Source organism: Bubalus kerabau, chromosome 6, assembly GCF_029407905.1.
Source record: "Bubalus kerabau isolate K-KA32 ecotype Philippines breed swamp buffalo chromosome 6, PCC_UOA_SB_1v2, whole genome shotgun sequence".
Lineage (NCBI taxonomy): Eukaryota > Metazoa > Chordata > Mammalia > Artiodactyla > Bovidae > Bubalus > Bubalus kerabau.
In genome coordinates this window covers 25,845,824-25,872,704 of record NC_073629.1, presented here as the reverse complement: position 1 = coordinate 25,872,704, position 26,881 = coordinate 25,845,824, and the positions used below count along the sequence as shown (strand labels likewise).

At 41.4% G+C, this 26,881-nt stretch overlaps 2 protein-coding genes and 1 long non-coding RNA gene across 2 annotated transcripts in view; 1 reads left to right on the top strand and 2 right to left on the bottom strand.

Moving 5' to 3' along the window:
- The window catches only part of LOC129654860 (sperm-associated antigen 17-like), a 330,465-nt gene extending 320,482 nt beyond the window's left edge, over window positions 1-9,983 (bottom strand). The window contains exon 1 of the mRNA XM_055584600.1: window positions 9,980-9,983. The gene's annotated coding sequence lies outside the window, so the exon portion shown is untranslated. The remainder of the gene's footprint in view (window positions 1-9,979) is intronic.
- LOC129654864 (sperm-associated antigen 17-like) overlaps window positions 1-26,881 on the bottom strand; it is a 257,575-nt gene that overhangs the window by 112,910 nt on the left and 117,784 nt on the right.
- On the top strand, window positions 18,621-25,831 carry LOC129654867 (uncharacterized). The gene is made up of 3 exons (XR_008715627.1): window positions 18,621-18,745; window positions 19,741-19,798; window positions 25,255-25,831. It is a non-coding gene; the product is annotated as an uncharacterized LOC129654867 (long non-coding RNA).

Sequence of the window (26,881 nt, the reverse complement as noted above, 5' to 3'; positions counted from 1 at the left end):
CAATCTCTAGCCTTGAGATTCATGCTACACAGGACGGTAAGAGAATGCAAGTTACTTTTGTATAAGCAAATATTTCCCATTTATTTAACCATGGGATTCTTGTTTAGTGGAAAGATACAGTGAAATACAGTATTACACTAAACACATTGGAGTAAAAGCTGAATGACAGAATTGGCCAATGAGCCGTGCCCTTGGGAACACAGCTATAATTTGGATGAGCTGGGTGGATCTGATTTCTGGAAAGCACTTCTGACAAAGCATCACATATCTGAGGGAAGCTCATGGGGCATCTTAACACCACCACTAACAGTGTAGAGAGACCACATCCATCACGTCCCCCCACCCCCAAAAAAAGTCTGCCTTGAAACTGACAGAAACTTAGGAAGTGAGAGATGGAGAGAAAACAAAACATTTTTTTCATTTAAATTTATGAAAAAGGTGTTTGTTTATCTCAGACCTTGTGATGAGCAGTGGAGACACAAAGATGACTAAGACACCATCTTTTCCACCCAATACAGTGAGAAAGCTGCAGGAGTCAAGCACATAGGCTTGTGACACAGTATGATCATTGCCTTAGTGCAAGTTTCTAAACAAAACGCCCAAGAGAACAGACAGGAGGGAAAACTAATTCTACTGGAAGGAGACAGGTTTCTGGAGGCGAGGTTGGGGGAGTGACTCCATATCCCCCCTGTGAGGGAAGAATAGGTACATATTATAGGTAGGTACGTGAGCCAGGGGCAGGCTCTTCATTAGAGAAAGGAAGACTAGAGAGAGAAAGAGACCTGGGGGGAAAGGCACCAGAACAAACAGAGAATGAATTTATGCTCAAAGAAAGAAGACATCAAAAGTGACACCACATTCATAGATGCCTAGGGTTAAGGGGTTCATAATCAAGAGCTCCTGAGGTTTCAAATTTACTTCTATTGCTTGAGAAATCACTTTAATCAACTACACCCTTTTTTGAACTGTTCGACTCTTGACTTCATTTGTAAAATGGAAGAGGGATGGAGTGCATTTCTAAGAGGCCCCCCTCCTGTAATATTCCCTGATTCTGTGAAAGTTAATATGCAGGGATCCACCATGCTTTATGTTCCTACTGGAGCCTGATACCAGCCAGCTCACTCTGTGAAATTTTAAATTCTTCATCTTAAATCCACCACCTTTAAGTACCTAATTATTAGTTTTGCACTTTCCTGACCTCGTCTTCATTTTTCTTTCTCATCCTTTGCTTTCAAAGAGAGAGACTTGAACTCAGAATTCCAAGTTCGGCCTCCCCAGGGCTACAGGGATCATCCGTCTTCTATTCACTGGCATGACGATTCTGTCTCCAGCTAATTTGGTTGCCACAAGACATTGCAAACTCATGTGTTTCTGGTTACTTGCTCCCAAATGTATTACTTTGCATTTTTAAAAGTTGAATCCCATTTTACTTTTTTTAAAACCCATATTTCTATAATCTTTTAATATCATTCATGTGTTCAATGCCTGCCCACACTGGGGTCTGCTTCTACTAGCTTGGTACCATCTGCATGTTCTGTTAATCTTTTTTAAAAGAACACTGGATCTAATACTTCTCCCCATGTCTTTTACCTATTACTTCATAGGCCTATGCCTGCTCTGGCACTCAGATGCAAGGTCGCCTTTGCCTTTTAGTCAAAAACACCACTTTGCAAGTGCAGTTAAAAATTCTAAATGCTGCTTCTTTATCTAATAACTGCTTATTTCTTGGGGATTTTAACATCTTGTAGTTAGATGTTATTATTAAAATAGTATTTATTCAATACTCCCACTTTGGGGATGAAGAAACAGGCCCAGAGAATTTAAATATACAACTGGCAGGGCAGGGTATGGAAGAAACCAGAATTTAAGGTTCCCATCTTTCAGACCAGAAGTGGAGAGCATACACAAAGGATCTTGCTATCCTAAAGGTGGTGTAGGAAAAATAAAGAAGAGGGGGAGGAATGAAGAAGAAATGATGTTATAAATTTCCTTGCTCTGAATAGAGCTTCACTGCTGTGGTGCCAATTTAATTCTTAAGCCCCAGGAGTCTCATTCACCCTGAGATGCATTTACAGTGCTTACGTATACTCTGTCCCTTTCCGTGAGTCTTTAAGAGGACTGCGGGGTCAGGGGGTGGTGGAGCTTATCAACAGTTAAAGGACCATATTCCACAGATTTGTGGACACAGCAGGGGAAAGGGAAGGTGGGACGAATTGAGAGAGTAGCACTCAAATGTATATATTACCATATGTAAAATGGATAGCTAGTGGGAAGTTGCTGTCTAAACACAAAGGCTCAACCCCGTGCTCCGTGACAACCAAGAAGGGTGGGATGGGGTGGGGGTAGGAGGGAGGTCCAAGAGGGAGGGGGCACGTATACTTCTGGCTGAGTCACATTGTTGTATGGCAGAAACTGACAGCATTGTGAAGCAGTTATCCTCCAATTAAAAAAACATTTTTCTTAAAGCCATATTCTAATGGAGAATAGTGTTCAAAATTTCTTCCCCAGTTTGGCCTAATATTTATTTTAAGCAAGATTCCTGGGATTCTTCTCCATCCTTCATTAGCCTTCAAAAATATTGTAAGTGGATTCCTCCATACGCTTCTTTGTGCCTAGCATTGTAGTTTATTGTTTTCCTTAAATCTTTGTGCATTCAGGATTTCCAAATACCTGCAAATATGAGTTAAAATTCATCTTATTTGAACTATTTTTTTTACTTCCTAACTTATCAGTCACTTGCCTGAATTGTGCAAGAGGTCTAAGAGTTTAGTTCATTATTTTCTGTTGCCGGGTCATTACTCACTGACTTATTTAGAAAAAAAAATTTTTTTCCAGTGTCTTCTCACATCATGACAATCATAAATGAAAAATCTTCATTCTTTTTACACTGTTATGCTTGCATTAAGTCATTCTGGTTTTTTTCCTGCCAAGTATTTTTTCTCCAAGTCTTGACTGGGGCTGGGTCTACATGACACCAAAACATCCAAAGGAGAAAGAAAAATTCAGTTGAACCACTCAGATGTTTATCCACCAAATCCAGATGTTTGGCAAGTGGGGATGATATTTTTGGATAATGAGTGATTCCTCTACAGTCAACATTTTCATCTTAATGCTTTAATAAAGACACAGCTTGACTATGTGCACGCACTCTGTAAAGAATGGTAGTTTCTGATAGGCTCAACTCCTGTATGAAAAGAACCTCTGCCCACTGGTCTGTCCAGGTTGAGATGAAGTATCTTCCTATGTGGATACAATGGGCTTATTACCATGAAGAATTGTGGATTACGAAGTGGGCATCTGTCCCAGCATAAATAAATCCAGATGCCAGGAAAAAAAAAAAATCAAGGGAGAAAGAATCAGGAACTTGAATCTTCTTCAGCTGTAGAATCATGGTAAATACTTCTAGATATCCTCCATACTATTCAATTCTTTAAGTCTGCATAATTTGCCTAACTTATTCCTTAATATAATTAAATGAAAAACACACACTTTGCATTTAGACACTGACATTCTGCAAGATTTGAAATGCTAAATGCATGGTACATTTTACGTTCTCTCAATATTCCAGTGAAAAAAGTTTTATTATCTTAATTGATAAAATGATGAGAGTTAGGCTTAGACAGTTTCACATAAAAGGTAGAAAACATTCGAAGATTAGACTTCAGTCTAGGATTATAGATGTGAGGGATTTTAAAGGCCTTTTAAGGAAAATCCCCACCCAGTGCTTCCATATGCTCCCCGTGTGGCACATTTGTTGAGGGGTATCCAAGCAGTTTTAGAGATAAGGAATGGTCTCATCATTATTTTAAGTTTTCCCAAGAACTACCTCTTATGGCTTCCATTTCCTAACCCTCACTTCCTCCTTGAAGCCTCAGGACAAGTCAGGCTGTCTTTTCTACATCATTGTTGTTTGAAGTAATTTATCTTATCCTTTACATCTGACCACCCACTTGTCCTAATATTTCACCAGGACTTCTCTACTCCAGCTACCTCTGCCCCTCCTATCATGAGGGCTGAGGTTCTACCCAGAATGTGCTCCAGTTTGTGTTTCTCTTAAAGCACTAAACACAGGGCGGGCCTGTGCTTCTCCGGGGCTCCCCACCCCCAAACCACTGCCCCTGCTTGGAGTCTGGCAGCATGCCACCAAGGTGGGCGGGGGCCTCACCAGCCAGATCTAGAGGGCTTCCATCCTGGGTTGGTTCACTTCTGAGTCCATCCTCACCTTGGAGGCCTGGCTCTTTTGACGATGAACATCACCTTGAGTACTGCCTCTCTCCAACATGGTTAACTGCTCCTCCTAGCAGCAGCCACTGCCACCTGGCCTCTCCTGGCAGGGTTCCAGCACGAGGTGAGGGCTCTGAAACTTTACATAGCACTAAATAGGTCAGGCTTTCTGACAGGTACCCGGACCACCTACGGATGGAAAGTTTGACCTGGCAGGTAGTTAATCAGCAGCAACAATCCTGGAGGGCAGAGTTGAGGGCAGAGTTGAGAAGCAAATGTCCATGCTCCCTCTATTTGGCGGGGGTGGGCGAGTCGCCCCCTTTTCTCACCTGAGCTTTCCTGAGGCTCCCACACATCTGCAGTGTCTTTACAGCTTCCAGCAGCCATTCTTGAGGCCCCTGTGGTGACTCCTTAGGTAAGAACTCTGAACTTTCCTCCCACATTTTTAGCCTTCTCCACGTACAGTGTAACATCGCCTGTTCCAGAGCTGAAACTTCTTTGAATTGTGGTTTGTACCATGAGCACCTTGGGTTTATAAAAAAGGGTAAATTTTCTGCCTTGTACTCTGGTTATAAAATCCCTTAACCTAATTTTCCAGCTGAGCCAACTTCAAATTAAACGGCTTCATGTCAGGAACATCAACATCTGGACAAGACTCTAATAGATCCTGTGATAAATCAGCAGCTGCTGTGGGCGAAAGGTCACTCTAATTCCAGATTCTCGGCCTGGAGAACACCAAGACAATAAATTACCACACGGATTCTGTAAAACCCACAAGGGGTTCATGTGGGAGAGAGACTGAAGGTGAGCAGGACAGTCTTGGGTGGTAAAGTGGATGACTTCTGTGACGTTGCTGTTAGCTTGAATGAGCTGGCAAGGCTGCAAACCAGAGGTGACTGGGCAGCTTTTGTTCTTAGTCTGCCCCTTCATAGCAGAACCCAGCACATCACAAAACAGATCCAGTAGAAAATAGCGGTAAAGACTTGATGGGGGAGGTGGTGGGAAAGAGAGTTTGCATCACAGGCTACCTGACAAAGCCTCATAAAATCCTGTTTAAATATTTCAGTCAATTCCCAAGATTCCCCTATGGGCCTTTGTCACGTCATCTTTCCTCTCCAGTCTTCTTCAGGGCCAGCATCTACCTCTTCCTTTCAGCTCCTACTTTCAGTCAAAGCTCCAGCCCTATCCTGGGCCATCCAAGGGTTTCTCTCCATCCTTTTCTTATACAGAGCATTGCCACACCTTCTCAGCTTCTAACTGGCCATTCCATACCCATGGCTGCATGCTGCAAGCTAAGGACTCATCTTTGACAGGAGGGACGAGAGTGTGGTTGTAGCTAGCAAAAGTTCCCTAGAAACAAATAATTTTTCCTTGACATGTGGGTAAATTATTTAGGGCTATATCTAGCATACAGTTCATGTACCCAAATGGGTGAGTCTAGCATTGCTATTAATATTATTTTAGAGGGGGGAAAAAAAACCCTCTGAAACTCACTCATCTGTTCTCTTTGGACTTGAAATTCTGTTGATTTTTCGGTTTAAGGACTGTGATTATTTGTAGTTCCCTACCCTGGTGTTCAAAAGAATAACCTAAATACAGGGATCTCTATTTTTAACAAACTCTACAGGTAATTCAAGTGTAGGTGGTTTGGCCCACCTTGGAGAAATACTGTCTCACAGCTTCCAGCTTCTTCCTGCTGCTGCTGCTGCTGCTAAGTCACTTCAGTCGTGTCCGATTCTGTGCGACCCCATAGACGGCAGCCCACCAGGCTCCTCCGTCCCTGGGATTCTCCAGGCAAGAACCCTGGAGTGGGTTGCCATTTCCTTCTCCAATGCATGAAAGTGAAAAGTGAAAGTGAAGTCGCTCAGTCGTGTCTGACTCTTTGCGACCCCATGGACTACAGCCTACCAGGCTCCTCCATCCATGGGATTTTCCAGGCAAGAGTACTGGAGTGGGGTGCCATTGCCTTCTCCGAGCTTCTTCCTACTATCGATATATTCCTTCATCCATCTCAACGGCCAGATCAATTTTCTTGAAGCCTGATTCTGATCATTTCCATGCCCCCATCCCATGCACCCTTCCTTCTCACTGCACTGTGCCATGGCCACCCTAACCTCTCTCAAACCTCACCAGAATCATCTGAAAGCACTCCCAACCACCCTCCCAGATCCTGCCCTCACCTCTCTACAGTGAACACTTGGAACAGTAGCCTCGGTTGCCCCAGAGGCATCCTTTACTAATCACATTTAGGTGTTTCTCCTTAGCTCAAAATCCTCCAGTGGTTTCCAATTTCACTCAGAGCAAAAGTCTTCATACTTACCTCATGTGAGCTGGCCCAGTCATCTCCCTGGCCTCATTTCTTACCACTCTCCCTCTCTCACTCTGTTCCAGGCACACAGGTCAGGACACAAACACTGTGTTTCGTGTTACCTCCTTCTCCTTGAGCAGAGGAAGTGGACTCTGCTAATAAGAATGAATTCTTAGATGAAGAGAATCATGTGAGTGTCTGAGAAAGGCATGGGAAGTTATATTAAGTCAGAGCCTTAGCCCACACACAGCTGTATGGCCACGGTGGCTTTGGCTGAGTTTCTCAACTGCCCCTGCTAGACTGTGAGCTTTCAAACACTGATATCCAATGCTTTTGTCCACCATTACCCTTCTCTTCTCAGTTTATGCCCAAGAGCTCATAAATGTTTGTTGGGGAAATAATGATGTTCAGATCAGATCAAATCAGATCAGTTGCTCAGTTGTGTCCGACTCTTTGCGACCCCATGAATTGCAGCACGCCAGGCTTCAACTCCCAGAGTTCACTGAGACTCACGTCCATCGAGTCAGTGATGCCATCCAGCCATCTCATCCTCTGTCGTCCCCTTCTCCTCCTGCCCCCAATCCTCCCAGCATCAGTCTTTTCTGATGAGTCAACTCTTCGCATGAGGTGGCCAAAGTACTGGAGTTTCAGCTTTACCATCATTCCTTCCTAAGAAATCCCAGGGCTGATCTCCTTCAGAATGGACTAGTTGGATCTCCTTGCAGTCCAAGGGACTCTCGAGAGTCTTCTCCAACACCACAGTTCAAAAGCATCAATTCTTCGGTGCTCAGCCTTCTTCACAGTCCAACTCTCACATCCATACATGATGTTACTGCTACATAAAAAAGACTGCTGTGTTCTACCATAGTATAACTACCTCAATAAAAGCCTTTCCTAATATTATTCTGGATTCAATAGTTTGGAGACTCTTAAATGTGGTTCAAAGAATAATAACCACTGTAAGTTTATTTGTACTACACCAAGATGGTACCCTTCTCTTCTATGTTACGAGAATGTACCTCTCTCTGGAGCAAAGATTAGAGTGCTTTGTTGAGGCTATAGTTTTGGGTCCCCAGGATACCTTTAAGGGATTCAGAATTAGTGAGAATAGAGGTCTTTAAGAAACAGCTATTGTTAAGACTTCCCTCCTTACCTATTCAAGTTTGAATTGCACTGACTTTCTGGTTCCAGTGGTAATAGCCAAGATTTTGACTGAGATTCCTTCCTTCTTTAGTATCATGGACAAGGACCACAGCCTTCCTAGATTTCAGAATACTGTCCGGTTGCCTGGTTCCTTGGAACGTTTCCTCCTAGCTGACACTGAGTAATAACTCGAGAAAGCTTTACAGGGCTAAAGTGGTAAGGAGCAGGAGAAAACCACTGTCTATACAGCAGTTCCTCATCACAGGGATATGCTGCCTATCACCGGATTTACATCAAGCCCAGACTGCTGTTGTGTTTCAGCATTCCTAAGGACATCGTTATCTGAATCAAGCATGATACTTCTCTACAGAATGCACAGAGTATGATTTTTTAGGGCACAGGAATTGAGAAATGCTCCTTTGAGCAACTGGCTTTTTCTTATCTTACAGATGCTGTGACTCCTGTAATTGATGATCTTTCCCCCTTCCCTTTTCTTTTTCTGGTTTATAGGAAGCTCGAGTCAGATTTACAGCAAATATGCAGGATCTTATGGCCTTCATGTTCTACATTAATCATTTTCTATTAATAATTAATCATCTACTTGTTCTATATCCCCTTTTCATTAATTTTCTCACTTTAAAAACTATCTTTGTGTAATCTTCCTAAAATCCTTTTAGAATAGGAAGAGTTTTTAAAAATAATAATCCTTTACTATAACAGGTGTTCCTGCCATGCTCATCACAACACCAGCCACTAGCTCATCACACCACCAGCCACTAACTTCAGAGAATCCAGAAAATCCAAGGGCCTAGAGATGCAGGACTTCCCTTACGGAGGCAGCAGAGAAACAAGACCAAAGCATTTCTGCAGACTGTAGCTAATAAGTTGTACAAATGCCCAGAAGCCCACCCAGAAGCCTGAGAAATGTGGGTAGACTTCCCAGGGTTACAACAACTTAAGGCAAAGTTAGTAGTCAGAAAGACAAGCCCCACCCTTGCCTGCCTGTTTTCATTCTATGGATGTAGCTGGATGTTCAGCTGGTCCCAACTGGCACAGCTGTCTCCAGCTGGGGACTTGAGTACCACATAAGCCAGCAGCTGGGGAGAAAGAGGCACTGTAGCTTGACTATCTCTGCTCAGAAAAGCCATTAGCTTTAAACACCTCTTTGGCATAAGAAGTCTCCAGACACCTTGGGCTCATTCATTCATTAACTGGCTTCCACTGTGAGTCAGGCATCATGACAGGAAGTCTAAGAAAGGCAAACGTGGGTGATGCACAGACTTCAAGGCAAGCAAAATAAGCCTGATACATAAGTAGCCCTAATATAAGGTGAAAGTCGGAGAAGTCAATGACACCCCACTCCAGTACTCTTGCCTTGAAAATCCCATGGATGGAGGAGCCTGGTGGGCTGTAGTCCATGGGGTCGCTAAGAATCGGACACGACTGAGCGACTTCCTTTCACTTTTTACTTTCATGCATTGGAGAAGGAAATGGTCAATCCACTCGAGTTTTCTTGCCTGGAGAATCCCAGGGACAGGGGAGCCTGGTGGGCTTTCGTCTATGGGGTCGCACAGAGTCGGACATGACTGAAGCGACTTAGCAGCAGCAGCAGCAGCAAGGTGAAAGTGCTAAGTGCCAAAAAAGCATAAGTAAACTGCTATAGGAGTTGGGAAGAGGGAAGGGTTCCTTTTAGCTAGGAGATCAGAGAAAGTTTCAGAGAATTTTAACTGCATTCCTGAAGTGTGCAAAATTTCAACAGTACAGGCAGAGGGACCTGTAAGATCAAAGCTATGGAAGTATTTAAGTGCAGGGTATGTTTGGAGAATAGTAATTAGGTCAGAACGTGCCTGCCAGTGCAGGAGACTCAAGAGATGTGAGTTCCATCCCTAGGTCAGGAAAATCCCTTGGAGGAGGAAATGGCAACCTGCTCCAGTATTCTTGCCTGGGAGAACCTCATAGACAGAGGAGCCCGGTGGGCTACAGTCTATGGGACCGTACAGAGTCAGACACAACTGAGGATGATGAGCAACTAAGAGCAACTAAGCAGTAGCAGCAGCACAGAATGGAAGGGGATGAGGCTGAAAGCAGAACTGGCAATGGGATTGCGCTTTATAGGAATTAACCTCGTAATGACAGACACCAGAGGCAGAAATTCCACCAAGGGAACTGCCATAACAGTCTAACAAAAGGTAACACTAGAAAAACACGCTAGTGAGAGTTCAGAGAAATGTGATCAAAGGTATCGTCAAAAAGACAGATGTCCTCAGTCTCTGCCTTATGCTACCTCCTCCCTGTCTCTTCCACCCCCATGTACCCTTTCACACAAGCTTCCAAATAATTCCCATTGCTTGTAATCACCAACGAAGTTAGTTGCTCAAGAGTTGCCAAACTATTTGGAAGGGAAGGATATTCCCAAAGTAAACTGGAAAATCATGGTATGAATGCAGGGAATATGTTGAGGAAAAACCTAAAGAATTCAGATAAATCTTTATGACTTTTAAATTTAATAAGTCACTTAACTACTTCAACTCTTTCCTTTTTTTATAGACAGAGGCTGAGTGCTATGAAGCAGGCCCGTCACTCTCCCTGATCCAAGTGCAACAGCAGTGCTGAGATGAATATGGCCTTGAGCTCATGTAAAAGGTTTACTACCATTGAACTTGGGTAGGGACTGATCCTTTTCCTTCCAAGAGTTAAGAGTTGAGTTGATTTTGGATTTCTCTCTTTATTGTGTCACTGTTCTGCAGGACCAGGGGATTTAGGTGTAAGTGGAGCTTCGGATCTTCAGATGAGCAGTTTAGATCTCTGAGTGGTATCCTTAAGAAACCCTGTTTTCTCATGACTAAGGGTAAGCCATATTCCTAAATCTTAGCTGGCTCTGCCTGCAGCTTCATTCATTGCCATGCCTCCACCTTACCACCCAATCCTTGAGACGTTCCCTAAGTATCTACAGTTTCCCATGTTTATACATTTACATAGTTAAATGTAACTGGTGTTGGAGAAGACTCTTCAGAATCCTTTGGCCTACAAGGAGATCCAACCAGTCCATCCTAAAGGACTGGTGGCTCAGATGGGAAGGAATCTGCCTGCAATGCAGGAGACATGGCTTTGAAACCTGGGTTGGAAGATCCCCTGGAGGAGGACATGGGAAACCACTCCAGTATTCTTGCCTGGAGAATCCCCATGTACAGAGGAGCCTTGTGGGTTACAGTCCATGGGGTCGCAAAGAGTTGGACACGACTAAGCAACTAAGCACAACACAGCACATTTATTTACATACATTTCCCCCCATGCCAAGAAAGCCCTTTCCTGTCCTACCCAACTTGTTGGGCCCTCCTTGACCTTCAAGTCCATTCACCTTTTCATCCCTTGAGAAGCTTTCTCTGACCTCCTATCTCAGATGCCTGTCCATGTAATCCTGTGTCACTGAGGTTTACCTCTATCATAGTGCTTTGTTCATTCATTTCTTAAATTAATATTACTAAATGACTACCAGATGCCAGGTACTATGCTGAGTCCTGCATACATCAAAAGTAAGCAAAGACTCCACAAGTGTGTGTGTATACACACACACAGACACACACATAAGGACAAGGCAACCTATAAAAAATGGCCATGAGACCCAGTGAGTTGTATTCTAATTACTGGCTTTCTTTCCTGATTTTCCTGCTCTGTTGTGAGTTTCTTCAGGGCAAGAAAATAAACTCAGTATCTCTTACATATCATGTGCCTAGTACTGAAAGAACAAATGGAGGTTGGCTACTAATAAGGAAGACTCAGCAACTGTAGATGTCAGATCTTGGAATTACAGTAAGGTAAGCAGTTGACTGAGTTATCATCAAATTGGAGTCATTTGGGATTGGAAGGGACCTTAAAGGAAATGTGACTATGCATCCTGCTTTGACTGGGACAATCGCAGTTGACACCTGTTCTCTAGCATCTGTCTGAGTTAGCATTTATTCCAGATTTTTCTATATTTCAACAGCATATTATTTTATCAAAGTAAGATGGGATGGATTTGGTAGACCTCCACTCTTTATTCTCAGATTATGCAATGAGGAGAGGGGCTGAGGATGAAGTTAAATCACCCATGGTCAATGATATGATCAATCATGGCCATGTAATAAAACCCATAAAAACCCACAGAGTTCAGAGATCTCCCAGATTTGTGAACATGTGGAGATTTGAGGGTGGAGCTAGCACTCTAGGAGAGGGTATGGAAGCTCTGTGCCTCTGTGCATCTCTTCTATCTGGCTATTCCTCAGTTATATTCTCTTATAATAAACAGATAATTTAGTAATTATAATGTTTCTCAGAGTTTTGTGAGCCAGTCTAGCACATTACTCAACCCAAGGAGTGGGTTGTTGGGACCTTCAAACTACAGCAGATAGGTCAGAGGCACAGGTCATAACCTGGATTATGATTGGCATCTGAAGTGAGGGATAAGAAGCTGTCTTGTAAGACTGAGCCCTTAATCTGTGGATCTCATACTGTCTCTAGTAGACAATGTTAATGTTTCCAGCTGGTTTGGTGTGGGGGAAATTTTTTAAATATTGGAACTGTAGAGCAACCCATTCCAGTACTCTTGCCTGGAAAATCCTATGGATGGAGAAGCCTGGTAGGCTGCAGTCCATGGGGTTGCTAAGAGTCAGACACGACTGAACAACTTCACTTTGACTTTTCACTTTCATGCATTGGAGAAGGTAATGGCAACCCACTCCAGGGTTCTTGTCTGGAGAATCCAAGGTACAGGGGAGCCTGGTGGGCTGCCATCTATGGAGTCGCACAGAGTCGGACACAACTGAAGCGACTTAGCAGCAGCAGCAGCAGGTGCCAATGTTAAAAATAATAAGTATATTAACTTTTAGATAAATAATAAATGCAATGATACATTTAAATAGTTTCTAGTAATATTCCATTTAACAATAGACAACTGCTGTCTTCGTGATTTTTACATCCAATTCCATCACAAGTAAGAGGGTGTTCTTGTTGTTCAGTCACTCAGTTGTGTCTGATATTTGCAACCCCTTGGATTGCAGCATGCCAGGATTCCCAGTCCTTCACTATCTTCCAGATGTTGCTCAAACTCATGTCTATTGAGTCAGTGATGCCATCCAACCATCTCATCCTCTGTCATCCCTTTATCCTCCCACCTTCAATCTCTCCCAGCACCAGGGTCTTTTCCAATGAGTCAGTTTGTTGCATCAGGTGGCCAAAGTATGGGAGTTTCAGCTTCAGCATCGGTCCATCCAACAAATATTCAGGACTCATTTCCTTTAGGATGGACTGGCTGGATCTCCTCGCAGGCCAAGGGATTCTGAAGAGTCTTCTCCAACACCACAGTTCAAAAGAATCAATTCTTTGGCACTCGGATTTCTTTATAGTCAAACTCTCACATCCATACACGACTACTGGAAAAACCATAGCTTTGACTAGATGGACCTTTGTCAGCAAAGTAAAGTCTCTGCTTTTTAATATTCTGTCTAGTTTGGTCATAACTTTTCTTTCAAGGAGCAAGTATCTTTTAATTTCATGGCTGCAGTCACCATCTGCAGTGATTTTGGAGCCCCCCAAAATTAAGCCTGTCACTGTTTCCATTGTTTCCCCATCTATTTGCCATGATCTTAGTTTTCTGAGCATTGAGTTTTGAGTCAACTTTTTCACTCTCCTCTTTCACTTTCATCAAGAGGCTCTTTAGCTTTTCTTCGCTTTCTGCCATAAGGGTGGTGTCATCTGCATATCTGAGGTTATTGATATTTCTCCCGGAAATCTTGATTCCAGCTTGTGCTTCATCCAGCCTGGCATTTCACATGATGTACTCTGCATATAAGCTAAATAAGCATGGTGACAATATACAGCTTTGATGTACTCCTTTCCCAATTTGGAACCAGTCTGTTGTTGCATGTCCAGTTCTAACTGTTGCTTCTTGACCTGCATACAGATTTCTCAGGAGGCAGGTAAGGTGGTCTGGTATTCCCATCTCTTCAAGAATTTTCCACAGTTTGTTGAATCCACACAGTCAAAGGCTTTTGCCGGAGCCAGCCGGCAAAGTCGATCAGGTCTCTAGAATGTGCACAACGCGGCTGAGAAAGAATACTACAACAAAGATGGGGTCGAGAGGATCAGACACGTCTCCACAAAGGGAAGCGGTCTGACCATGACTTTATTCAGCATCTTATATTTATACAGGAGAGCGTGAGAAAGACAAGACAGTTAACATTCTTCTTGGCTGACCTATACATCTTACTAAAAGTCACAAAAAATCTTGAGAGCATGGGAATGGCACCCTGTTATTATTTCTTACACCAGATAACATTTCCCTGTGAGTGAGAAGTTTGTCCAGAACTCCAGGTGTCTGCAGTAAATAATCGCCTAATCTCTGGGGTGGTGGGACAGAGAGCTATGTTTGCAAGCAAACCCTCAAGGACTGAGGCAGCTCCCGGGGCTGTGTCCTTTAGATAAAGGACCCCGTTCTCACAGGCAGCTCCCTGCAGGCTTTGACATAGTCAATAAAGCAGAAGTAGATGACTTTCTGGAACCCTTTGCTTTTTCAATGATCCAACAGATGTTGGCAATTTGATCTCTGGTTCCTCTGCCTTTTCTAAATCCATCTTGAACATCTGGAAGTTCATGATTCATGTACTATTGAAGCCTGGCTTGGAGAATTTTGAGCATTACTTTGAGCGTGTGAGTTGAGTGTAATTGTGCAGTAGTTTGAACACTCTTTGGCATTGCCTTTCTTTGGGATTGGAACGAAAACTTATTTTTTCCAGTCCTGTGGCCACTGCTGTGTTTTCCAAATTTGCTGGCATATGGAGTGCATTGAGTGCATATTGAGGCAAAATGTTTGTCTGATGAGGCCTTACAAATAGCTATGAAAAGAAGAGAAGTGAAAGGTAAAGGAGAAAAGGAAAGACATACCCATTTGAATGCAGAGTTCCAAAGAAAAGCAAGGAGAGATAAGAAAGCCTTCCTCAGGGATCAATGCAAAGAAATAGAGGAAAACAATACAATGGGAAAGACTAGAGATCTCTTCAAGAAAATTAGAGATACCAAGGGAACATTTCATGCAATGATGGGTACAATGGACAGAAATGGTATGGACCTAACAGGAAGTGAAAGTGACAGTGAAGTCGCTCAGTCATGTCCAGCTCTTTGCGACCCCATGGACTATAGCCTATCAGGCTTCTCAGTCCATGGAATTTTCCAGGCAAGAGTACTAGAGTGGGTTGCCATTTCCTTCTCCAGGGTATCTTCCTAACTCAGGGATTGAACCTGGGTCTACCACAATGCAGGAAGATGCTTTACCATCTGAGCCACCAGGGAAGCCCAGAAGATATTAAAAAGAGGTGGCAGGAATATACAGAAGAACTATACAAAAAAGATCTTCATGACCCAGATAATCACAATGGTGTGATCACTGACCTAGAGCCAGACATCCTGGAATATGAAGTCAAGTGGGCCTTAGAAAGCATCATTGCAAACAAAGCTAGTGGGGTGATGAAATTCCAGTCGAGCTATTTCAAATCCTAAAAGATGATGCTGTGAAAGTGCTGCAGTCAATATGCCCACAAATTTGGAAAACTCAGCAGTGGCCACAGGACTGGAAAAGTTCAGTTTTCATTCAAATCCCAAAGAAAGGCAATGCCAAAGAATGCTCAAACTACTGCACAATTACAATTATCTCACACGCTAGCAAAGTAATGCTCAAAATTCTCCAAGCCAGGCTTCAATAGTACGTGAATCATGAACTTCCAGATGTTCAAGCTGGTTTTAGAAAAGGCAGAGGAACCAGAGATCAAATTGCCAACATCTGTTGGATTATCGAAAAAGCAAAGGGTTCCAGAAAGTCATCTACCTCTGCTTTATTGACTATGTCAAAGCCTTTGACTGTGTGGATTCAACAAACTGTGGAAAATTCTTGAAGAGATGGGAATACCAGACCACCTTACCTGCCTCCTGAGAAATCTGTATGCAGGTCAAGAAGCAACAGTTAGAACTGGACATGCAACAACAGACTGGTTCCAAATTGGGAAAGGAGTACATCAAAGCTGTATATTGTCACCATGCTTATTTAGCTTATATGCAGAGTACATCATGTGAAATGCCAGGCTGGATGAAGCACAAGCTGGAATCAAGATTTCCGGGAGAAATATCAATAACCTCAGATATGCAGATGACACCACCCTTATGGCAGAAAGCGAAGAAAAGCTAAAGAGCCTCTTGATGAAAGTGAAAGAGGAGAGTGAAAAAGTTGACTCAAAACTCAATGCTCAGAAAACTAAGATCATGGCAAATAGATGGGGAAACAATGGAAACAGTGACAGGCTTAATTTTGGGGGGCTCCAAAATCACTGCAGATGGTGACTGCAGCCATGAAATTAAAAGATACTTGCTCCTTGAAAGAAAAGTTATGACCAAACTAGACAGAATATTAAAAAGCAGAGACTTTACTTTGCTGACAAAGGTCCATCTAGTCAAAGCTATGGTTTTTCCAGTAGTCGTGTATGGATGTGAGAGTTTGACTATAAAGAAATCCGAGTGCCAAAGAATTGATTCTTTTGAACTGTGGTGTTGGAGAAGACTCTTCAGAATCCCTTGGCCTGCGAGGAGATCCAGCCAGTCCATCCTAAAGGAAATGAGTCCTGAATATTTGTTGGATGGACCGATGCTGAAGCTGAAACTCCCATACTTTGGCCACCTGATGCAACAAACTGACTCATTGGAAAAGACCCTGATGGGAGAAATTGAAGGCAGGAGGAGAAGGGGATGTTAGAGCATGACATGGTTGGATGGCATCATTGACTCAATGGACATGAGTTTGAGTAAACTTTGGGAGTTAGTGATGGACAGGGAGACCTGAGACCTGGTGTGCTGCAGTCCATGTGGTCACAGAGAGTCAGACACGTCTGAGTGACTTAACTGAACTGTACTGAATGCATCACTTTCACAGCATCATCTTTTGGATTTGAAATAGCTTAACTGGAATTCCATCACCTCCACTAGCTTTGTTCATAGTGATGCTTCCAAAGACCCACTTGACTTCACATTCCAGGATGTCTGGCTCTTGGTTAGTGATCACACAGTTGTGGTTATCTGGATCATGAAGATCTTTTATGTATCATTCTTCTGTGTATTCTTGCCACCTCTTCTTAATATCTTCTGATTCTGTTAGGTCCATACCATTTCTGTCCTTTATTGTGCCCATCTTTGAATGAAATGCTGCCTTGGTATCTCTAATTTTCTTGAAGAGACCTCTAGTCTTTCCCATTCTATTATTTTCCTCTATTTCTTTGCACTGATCACTGAGGAAGGCTTTCTTATCTCTCCTTGCTATTCTTTGGAACTCTGCATTCAAATGGGTATATCTTTTTCTCCTTTGCATTTCTTTTTCTTGGGGATGATCTTGATCACAGCCTCCTGTACAATGTCACCAACCTCCGTCCATAGTTCTTCAGGCACTCAATCAGAATTAATCCCTTGAATCTATTCGTCACTTCCACTGTATAGTTGTAAGGGATTTGATTTAGGATAAATAACTGAATGGTCTAGTGGTTTTCCCTACTTTCTTCAATTTAAGTCTGAATTTGGCAATAAGGTGTTCATGATCTGAGCCACAATCAGCTCCCAGTCTTGTTTTTGCTGACTGTATAGAGCTTCTCCATCTTTGGCTGCAAAGATCTGATTTTGGTATTGACCATGTGGTGATGTCCATGTGTAGAGTCATCTCTTGTGTTGTTGGAAGAGGGTGTTTGCTATGAGCAGTGCGTTCTCTTGGCGAAACTCTGTTAGCCCTTGCACTGCTTCTTTTTGTACTCCAAGCATTCAGAAAAGTCCCTAAAACCTATGAAGCAATAAAGTTTGTATTTATGGTTTTTATTGTCATTGTTGTTATAATAATATTTATTATTATTTTGCTTTTGTTGTTGTCCTACTCTTTCGTGATCCCATGGACTACATAGCCTGCCGGGCTACTCTGTCCATGGGATGTCCCAGGCACGAATACTAGAGTGGGCTGCCATTTCCTTCCGCAGGGAATCTTCCTGACCTTGGGATCAAACCCACATCTCCTGCATTGGCACATGGATTCTTTACCACTGAGCCACCGGGGAAGCCCATTTTTTAGCATATATTTACTGAAATATGGGTGCTAAGGCCTGCAGATATCTGGATAATGATTATGATACTATAAATAGAAGAAAAGCTTATCAAGAAATATCCTCAGGCTGTGTAGGAAGACTGCCTACTTTTTCATTTTTACGGTCTGCATAGAGCTTAGCTGAGTAGTGTCAGTGGAAAAGCTCCAGGCCCTTAAAATACCATGGAACTAGGTACTGTTCCTGGCTCAGCCACCAACTAATCTTAATTTGCTCATCCAATAAAATGGGGATAACAGTGCCTAGATGTGCAAGATGGTTGAGAAGAGATGAGACCATAGTTGTAAAGAGGGCAGAATAGTACCTAGAAAATCTAGATGCAAAGGTATTTAGAATATGATTGACTCCATGAAGTCTACTTGTATCCCACCTGGATGAAACTAGCTTGGTCAGTTCTGACATGGGCAGGCTCTTTGGCAGGAATAGCTGAATGAACATTAAAGGCCAAAGGTGCAGCTCTTGATGGGCTCATGGTCGAGGACACTGCAGACAGATTTCTCCAGTCATCACAGCATCACGGGTTAAAGGAAAGAAAATATTGATGCTTTATTGAATTACTCCTATAGGTCAGATCATGTATCACTGCTGTGATCTAAACAATGAGCCGGTGCAGGAGGAATGCACAGCTGAGACTGATGAGATAAGCCTTCCCCAGGCCTGACTCCTCCAAGAGTCAGTAAATTGCTTCCTTTATTTAATTACAAATTAATTGAAAACACTCCCAAGCTGATAAAACAATACTAGTCCCCGATTTGTTGATAATAGCCTAATCCTCCTGTAATAGTCCCATAGACACCATCACATGATTATGTCATCAATTTTACACTTGCGGGGTCTGGATAAACATGGCTGCCTGAGGTTCAGGAAAAGGATAAACACAAGGAGAGGTGCACTTCAGGAAGGCCGATTAGAGGTAAGTTTAGTGTCAGATGGTTCTTGGTCGAGTCCCAGTTCTGCCACTCATGAGCAAGGAGGCACTTTGGAGGCTTTGGAGCCCTTGAAGAAGAATAAATATATTAAAATATCTAGCATTGGGCCTGTCACATAGTGTAGGACTCATTAATGTTAGCTGTGTTCTTTTTTCTCCTCCTCTATGCAGTTAGAGGAACTCATGCTTTTCTTATCAGTTCAGAAGGCTTAGTTCCAGGAGATCAAAACTATAATGATACCCTCTCTAGTACCCAAAGCCCCTCATCAGTCTCGTCTTTTATATGCACCAGGGCAATTTGCACCCCATGGTCACTCCTTCCTGCTTATTATATGTTTGCTTATGCTTGATCCCCAGATTGTCCCATCTTTCCAGAGTGAGCAATGGATCCAGTTGTGTGAAGTAGGCACCAACATTGCTGGCTAGCAAAGCACATGAGTTCAAGGGAGACTACTCACCCCGGGGTGAGGCAACTAGAGACATGCTACAGCACTTAAGGACAGGGACACATCATAGACAGTGAAGCAGCGTCCCAAAGCATAGGCTCATTTTAAAAGGGCAAGTAAGAATGAGTTAACGTTAAAACTCGATGGATTTTGGAGGCCAGGTCAATTGCTAAGAGAAGATAATGGTCCCTATTAAAACAAGAATAATCTCTCCACTATAACTGTTAGAATAATAAGATTCTACCAGGAAGGGCAATTATTTTTCATGCACATTTGTATAGAGCAGAAATCAAGATTCTCTGTCTTTATTTTAGTGGATCAAACTTTGACAACAGGGCAGGAGAAAATTAGATGCTGGTTTTGCCTACATTAAGAGGATGAACTGGTCTCTCAGTGTTTTTATCTTCAAGCTGAAAACAGGACATGGGCATGTCTATAAAGCAGAGAGGGACACTTCTATGAGACTGGCCCAGGATTCATAGTTTCACAGGGTATGACCTCTGAACCTCAGACCACTTTCTATTTTTCTTACAGAACCCCACACCTTCAACCTATGGAAGAAGGCCAAGAAAGGAAGTTCTTTCTTAAGATGGTATCACAATCCTTATTACATGTTCATGTCATTTTTGCAGGAGTCATTTTTGAGATTATCTAATTGCAAAATGAATTGGTATGGGATAAGGGACAATTTTTACATAAACCTCAGTCCAAAAAAAAAAAAAAAATTTAAAGACCCTGATGCTGGGAAATATTGAAGACAGGAGGGGACGACAAAGGATGAGATGGTTGGATGGTTTCACCAACTCTATGGACATGAGTTTGAGCAAGCTTCAGGAGAAGGTGAAGGACAGGGAAGCCTGGCATGCTGCAGTCCATAGCGTCTCAAAGAGTTGGACGTGACAGAGCGACTTAACAACAAAATCTTAAAGCAGGAGTTTAGGGATTTATGAAAAGTCTTTATGTGGGATCAGAAAGAATGACTTGCTCTCTCTCCTCTGCAGCACATGGCTTTCTCTGGGTTTTTCTCCTGGCAGGCCTGACACCCCTCTAGGCATGAGAGCCCTGGGGGTAGGTTATGGGTCTTGTTCATCATTGAATTTCATTCACCCAGTGACTGTCTGACATATAGTAGAATATCAATAACTATTTGCTTTTATGAAATAACTAGAGAGAAAAAAAAGCAGAGGAAAAAGGATAAAAGAATGAAAAATTCTTTCAATCATAGAACTTTGTTTACTTCAAAGTTAATCAGAAAGTAAAAGCTGATTTTACATGTATTATAAGAAAGGATATGATGTTTATTGGATCTGAAAGTTGATAAGTCAGTATCACCTCATGTAAGTTTTAAGCTACATACAGACATCTCTGGAGTTAGAGCCACAACAACTTAGAGCACAGTGCAAACAATGGTTTCGCCAGGTGAAGATAAAGTCAGCTTCTCAAATTCAAAGCATGTTTAGGCCAAGCCTATCACCCTGACCAAGGGACTAATGTGCTGTACTGAATAAGATCATCTAATCGACAAAGCCAAGATAAAATACTAATGGCAGATGTCAGTAATCCAGACGGCTGCTAGATTTCATTTTGCTAAAACTAGAGAAGGCATCAGATAAATTTTTGATTAAGATGTCTTACTGATAGTTTCACTTTTTTTTTTTTTTTTTTTTAGTGTATAGGAGTCAATGAAGGGGCTTAGACTAAAATTTCATTCTGATCAACCAAGCATAATGGATTTACATCAATTAGAATGTGTTCAGCCACAAGTATATTAAAATCTGTGTATTGTTTAAAAGATACATTAGCTCACACAAATGGAAGAGCAATCATAGCACACATTTCTCATTTGGTTTGTCCAGTGGCTCAATGGTATTATCAAGAATTCTCAGCATTCTCTTCTGCTGAACCACTGGCCGTTGTCAGTTTGAGCCTGTCTAGCTTCTTTCATGGCAATGGAATGGCTGCTGGTAGTAACTGGGTCTACTTTCTTTATCCCATCTAGTGGCAGAGAAAGAAAGGCCTCATTGGCTTTCTTTTAAGACTGAAGAAAAAAATTTCCCCAAACTTTCACCAAATCCCCCCCTCACATCTCATTGGCTAAAATTTGGTAATATACTCATTTCTGAATCAGTCATTGGCAAAGGGATAGGATTTCTCTAAGACCCATCAGACCCATCCTTGAAACTAAGAATGGAGACTGCTTCCCCTGTCTTGGTAGCAGCATAGGAGAGAGAGAAAGACTTTGACCTAGCATGCATGCATGTATGTATATATATATATATATAATAACACATACATATATATATGTATATATATATATAAAGAGAATGGGGAAAATAGATATGGAGATGGCAACAAGAGGGTTCCTAAAAAAGCAAAGCTGGACCAAATACACATTTTAACAGAATCCCAAATGGCCAGGAACTAAAATAGATACCTTGTTAAAATCAAGACTTAAGTCAGATGTTGCCATCATAAAATTGACTTTTGGGATAAGAATAAATTGATAAACTTCAAAGATTATTATTGTGATTTATTATTTAAAGTATTATTGGCTCATACTCACAAGAAGATGAAGGGATCACTACACGTGTTAAAAAGATATGTGCAAAAGGATTGCCTCTTGCTTTTGAAGCAGTAGAATTGAAGGAGAAGTCTCTAAATCCATGGACTAGATGATAGAAAATTCAAAGCAACAAGACGATAGATGGTTAAATGTTTCATGCTTGAAGCAAACCTATCATTAAGGCATCAAATATCAATCTGGGGACTTCACTGGTGGTCCAGTGGCTAAGACCCCATGCCCCCAATGCAGGGATCCTGGGTTCAATTCCTGGTTGAGAAGTAGATCCCACATGCCACAACTAAGACCCATCACTGCCAAATAAATAAATAAATTTTTGTTTTTTAATTTTTATTTATTTTTTTAAAAAAACATCCATTTCTCATAAACTCCTTGCAGAGTAAACATAAGAACATCATGAAATATTCTTTTAAGAAATAATTTATATATGATAAACTATATTATATATGTATTATACATATATAATGTATTATAATGTATAGTATTATACATTATTATAATGTATTGTACATTATTATTTTGGTGCAAAAGATGATACTGTCTGGAAAAATGTGGATGAAAAATCATATAGAGGTGTTGGACTCACTAAGTCATAGATGGCAACTTATTGCTTCTGTTTTCCTTTTTATGTAAGCACCACCATAAATGTGATAAAACTATACCTAAATTATTCTAAAATTTATTTCAATAAGCATAAATAAACATTCTAAATGATAAAAAAATGTTGGAGATTACATTTAAAAGTTTGACATTACAATGTCAGAACAACCTATGCTTAGAGACATTTGATAGGAACAGACTTTTTACTTTCCGGGTAATACTGCTCATTTGGGACCTTATATAGGTACCCACTATTAACTAATATCAGGGGAAAACCAAAATATCATTTGGCAAGCTCATGCTAGAAATATTTTCTGTCTTTCCAATAGCAACTAGGATGAAAACTCACCTTTTCTTTATCTCCTGAATTGAAGACTTGGCCCATGATTATGGCAGTCTTGTTGAAGCAATCCCCAACCAAAGCTTTATGCACTGTCTGAAGGGACTTCCTGAATATTTTCAGAACTAGACTTAAATTGTTCCTCCTGTTTTTCATTTTATTTCTAACACTTTTGCAATCACTTCCTGCTTTTCCTAATTGGTTGGGTTTTTATCTTTTGATCTATTACTGTAGCGTTGGAGCTGTATCACTAGATTTCAAGATAACCACATGGCTCTGCCTTTTCATCTATACCTGCTTTCTTGGCATGCACACAAATGCTAAAATCATAGCTGGAGTTGAGTGATAGAAGGCTCTTTACCACAGGATTCATTCATCAGTCAATGACTTTGCAGCAGGCTCCAGCAAACCACTTTCTTTAGGCAACCTTTCTTTATTAAATTCTGCTTTGTTAGGTACTGTCATTTACACATTACAAAGTTCAGGGTTGTGTTGGTGTTGGAACAGACTTTTAACTTGTACTCATTGTGATTTCATTTTAACATCTTTTAATATTATAAAGTACTTATCAAATCAATTAGCTGATAATAGGGACCCACTGTCTTTCTGGGTCTGTGATTCTGTTACAGGGTGTCATTTCTGTCTGAACACCCTGTTGAAGGCTGTGAATACAATGTCTTATGTTCATGACTTCTAAATTACTTCATCTGACTGTTCCATTGTCAATGACACCTGCATGACATTTTCTCAGTCTGTAATTATTTCTTCAATTAGATTTACTATGCTGTTAGCTGTATAGGGACCCAAAAATCTCCTGGCAGAAGAATAAAGCAATAGTGTGGTTTAATTCATCTTTAATCTCCCATTCAGTGAAAAGTTAAACAAGATTTGTGTTTGCATTTGCAAACTGTCTAAATAGTGTGGAGTTATTAAAAGTGCTACTACTTTGTCATGTAATTAGATTTTTGTTTAAGTGTCAGATTTTCTTGAACACTACAGACTTTAAATAATAAACACAAATCATAATATTCCTAAACATAATAAAATACTAATAGTGTGTGTTGATTTACTGTATCACTCCTACATTAAAATCTACTAATTCCCAAGTTTGAAATGCACTTTCACTATGATGAGGAATAGTTTTTCTATCTTAAGCAAGCTGAGGTTTCAAAACTGGATAAGATTCAAGAGAAGAATATGGGACTTGGGTTGTAAATATCTAGGATGAGTGTACTGGTGTCACAGGTGATCATGAAAAAACTATAGGACATCATTTTACCATCTTAGGAGATTAGCCATGATTGGATGAAAATACATGAGACCAAGTTACAGCTATTTTTTAAGTAGAGAAAATGAGGCCAGGACACAGGATCTCTGTATTATGATGTGTAAGATAATACTATTGCAGGCACTGATGGGCTGCTGGGCCTTCTTTATGGCCCTTAGCTCAACAAGATTTCAAGTCTATATCCTTAGATCAGATCAATTTCATATCTTGTGTCCCTAGATTCAGTTTAGCCACCTCCCTAGTTCTGTTTGTGCGTGCTAAGTCACTTCAGTTGTGTCTGAGTCTTTGCAACACTACGGACCATAGCCCGCCAGGCTCCTCTGTCCATGGGATTCTCCAGGAAAGAAGAGTGGAGTGGGTTGCCATGCCCTCCTCCAGGGGACCTTCCAGACCCAGGGATTGAATCTACATCTCTTACACCCCCTGCATTTGCAGGTGGGTTCTTTACCACTAACGCCACCTGGGAAGCCCCCACCCCAGTTCTATAAACATATTCAAAGCTTATTACCTGATTCAGGTTATCTACCTAAATTCCAAAAACCCCACTCAGACTATTTTCAATTAATTTATTTGATGTGTATTTGATTCTTCATTCTTTTTACCTTCCTGACCAGTTCTGGTCATTTTAATGTCTTTACGTTTAGCTCTGGTCAGAACTCTAATATCATTTCACTGAATTGTGAATTTCTGTACTTTGGCTGCCAGTCAAAACTTTAAAGTCAGAAACCATAAAAATCAAGAAAGCATAATTTATAGGAAAGTGAATGTTGCAAACCATTATGTAGTTTCTTCTCCTTTGTAAATGTATAGTTGGATTCTTTACCAGCTGAGCCACCAGGGAATCCCAAGAGAAAGGACACACCAGTTCTTATTGTACTTTCAATTCAGTTCAGTTCAGTTCAGTTGCTCAGTCGTGTCCGACTCTTTGCGACCCCATGAATGGCGGCACGCCGGGCCTCCCTGACCATCACCAACTCCGTACTTTATGTAAGATACTGTTATTGGTCTATCTGGTTCTCTTGATAAAGGACAGATGCTGATATCAGGCGGCTTGATGTCAATTTACCAAAGGACAATTCCCTGAAAACCAAATTGCTAAATCTGGCTAATTCACAGACTTGCTAATTAACTAGATTTATTTGACTTTTAAAAACTACTTATAATGTTTATAGTAATTCATAGAAGCTTTTGGAAATTTCTGTGAAGATGTTTTGATCCATTTTTATTTTGTACTTATAGCAGTGTGCTGAGGAATGCTCAATTTGTTCCTGGCCAAGTCCCTGGTCAAGCAGCTGGAGAAAGCGAAGGCATATTAAAAGAATCCTCTGCAGTGGAAAAGACTTAGAGAAGAGAGCGCACACAGCTTACAGTGGGCTATCAATCCTAGAGCAGGGGATGCCTGAGGGCGGGACTACAGGGCAGGGAAAGGGCAGACAGAAGGACTGGTATTGGACATACCCTTGAATATAGTATTTTCTTCAGCTTTAAGCTTTACTGAGATATAAATGGCATAATAAGCTGCACATATTTAAAATACTCAATTTTCAAAGTTTTGATATATGTGTACATCCATGAAACCATCAGCACAGTCAAAGGTTATAATCATGGCCATCACTTCCATGATTTCCAGTTTATATATACAGGAAGCCATCTGAAGTCATCTTACAGATGACTGTTATTCTGTTCATTTTTCTTCCGTATTTGGCTTTCTGAGTTCCTTTTGGATAGAATGTATTATTTGTGACCACCATGGGGGTTGGGTTAAAGAATGAGATAAATAGACAAGCCTAAGATAAGTCCTCACTTTTCAGCCTGGAAGACTGGGAAAAGGGTAGTAACGTTAAGAGAAATTAGAAGTCCAGAGAAGCAGGTCCAGATGATGACCTAACTCTTAAATGACAAGATTCTTTTCAGGAAGACTGAACTGGGGAAGCCTCCTGGGAAATACAGTCTAGTGGTGAGAGATCAGAACTAGAGTTAGACTGGAAAAACTGTCACCTCAAGAGTGTTGGGGAGGCTAATTAAGATGAACCTGGCATTGAATCCCTGGTGGGGAGCTCATACATGTAGGGGACACAAAACGTATGGAAAGTGTTTCAGTCTATGACCCATCTCAAAACGAGATGGATACACACAAAAGATGGTGTGGTGCAATGAAAAGGGCACAATATTTGCAGCCGGATGGAATGAGGCAGCTTCTATCAACTGGCCTGTTACCTGTAGCCCGGACTCTTTCCCTATTTTGGCCTCAACTTGCCTACTGTGTCACTTTCAATCCTCTAATGTTCAGCTTCTTTATTTAAAAATGGGGATTATAATAACTAATCATAAAGTTATTGTGCATCTAATCAAGATAACAAAGTATGACCGTGAACAAGCCTGCCTTGTGAGATACAAAATCATAAAGCAACTCTTTCCCCCCTTGTTTCCCCTGACCCTCTATGAAAACTTGAGCAAGTCCCATATATTTGCTACTTTTGTTCAGTTGCTCAGTCATGTCTGGCTCTTTGTGACCCTACAGACAGCAGCATACCGGGCTTCCCATTCTTCTACCATCTACTGGAGCTTGCTCAAACTCATGTCCACTAAGTCGGTGATGCCATTCATCCATCTCATCCTCTGTCTCCCCCTTCTCGTCCTGCCTTCAATCTTTCCCAGCATCATGGTCTTTTCCAGTGAGTAGGCTCTTCCCATCAGGTGGCCAAAGTATTGGAGCTTCAGCTTGAACATCAATCCTTCCAATGAATATTCAGGGTTGACTTCCTTTAGGACTGGTTTGATGTATTTGTCTGCTATTGCTGCTGTAATAAACTACCCCAGACCTGGTGGTTTAAAACAACACACATTTATTATCCTATAGTTCTGG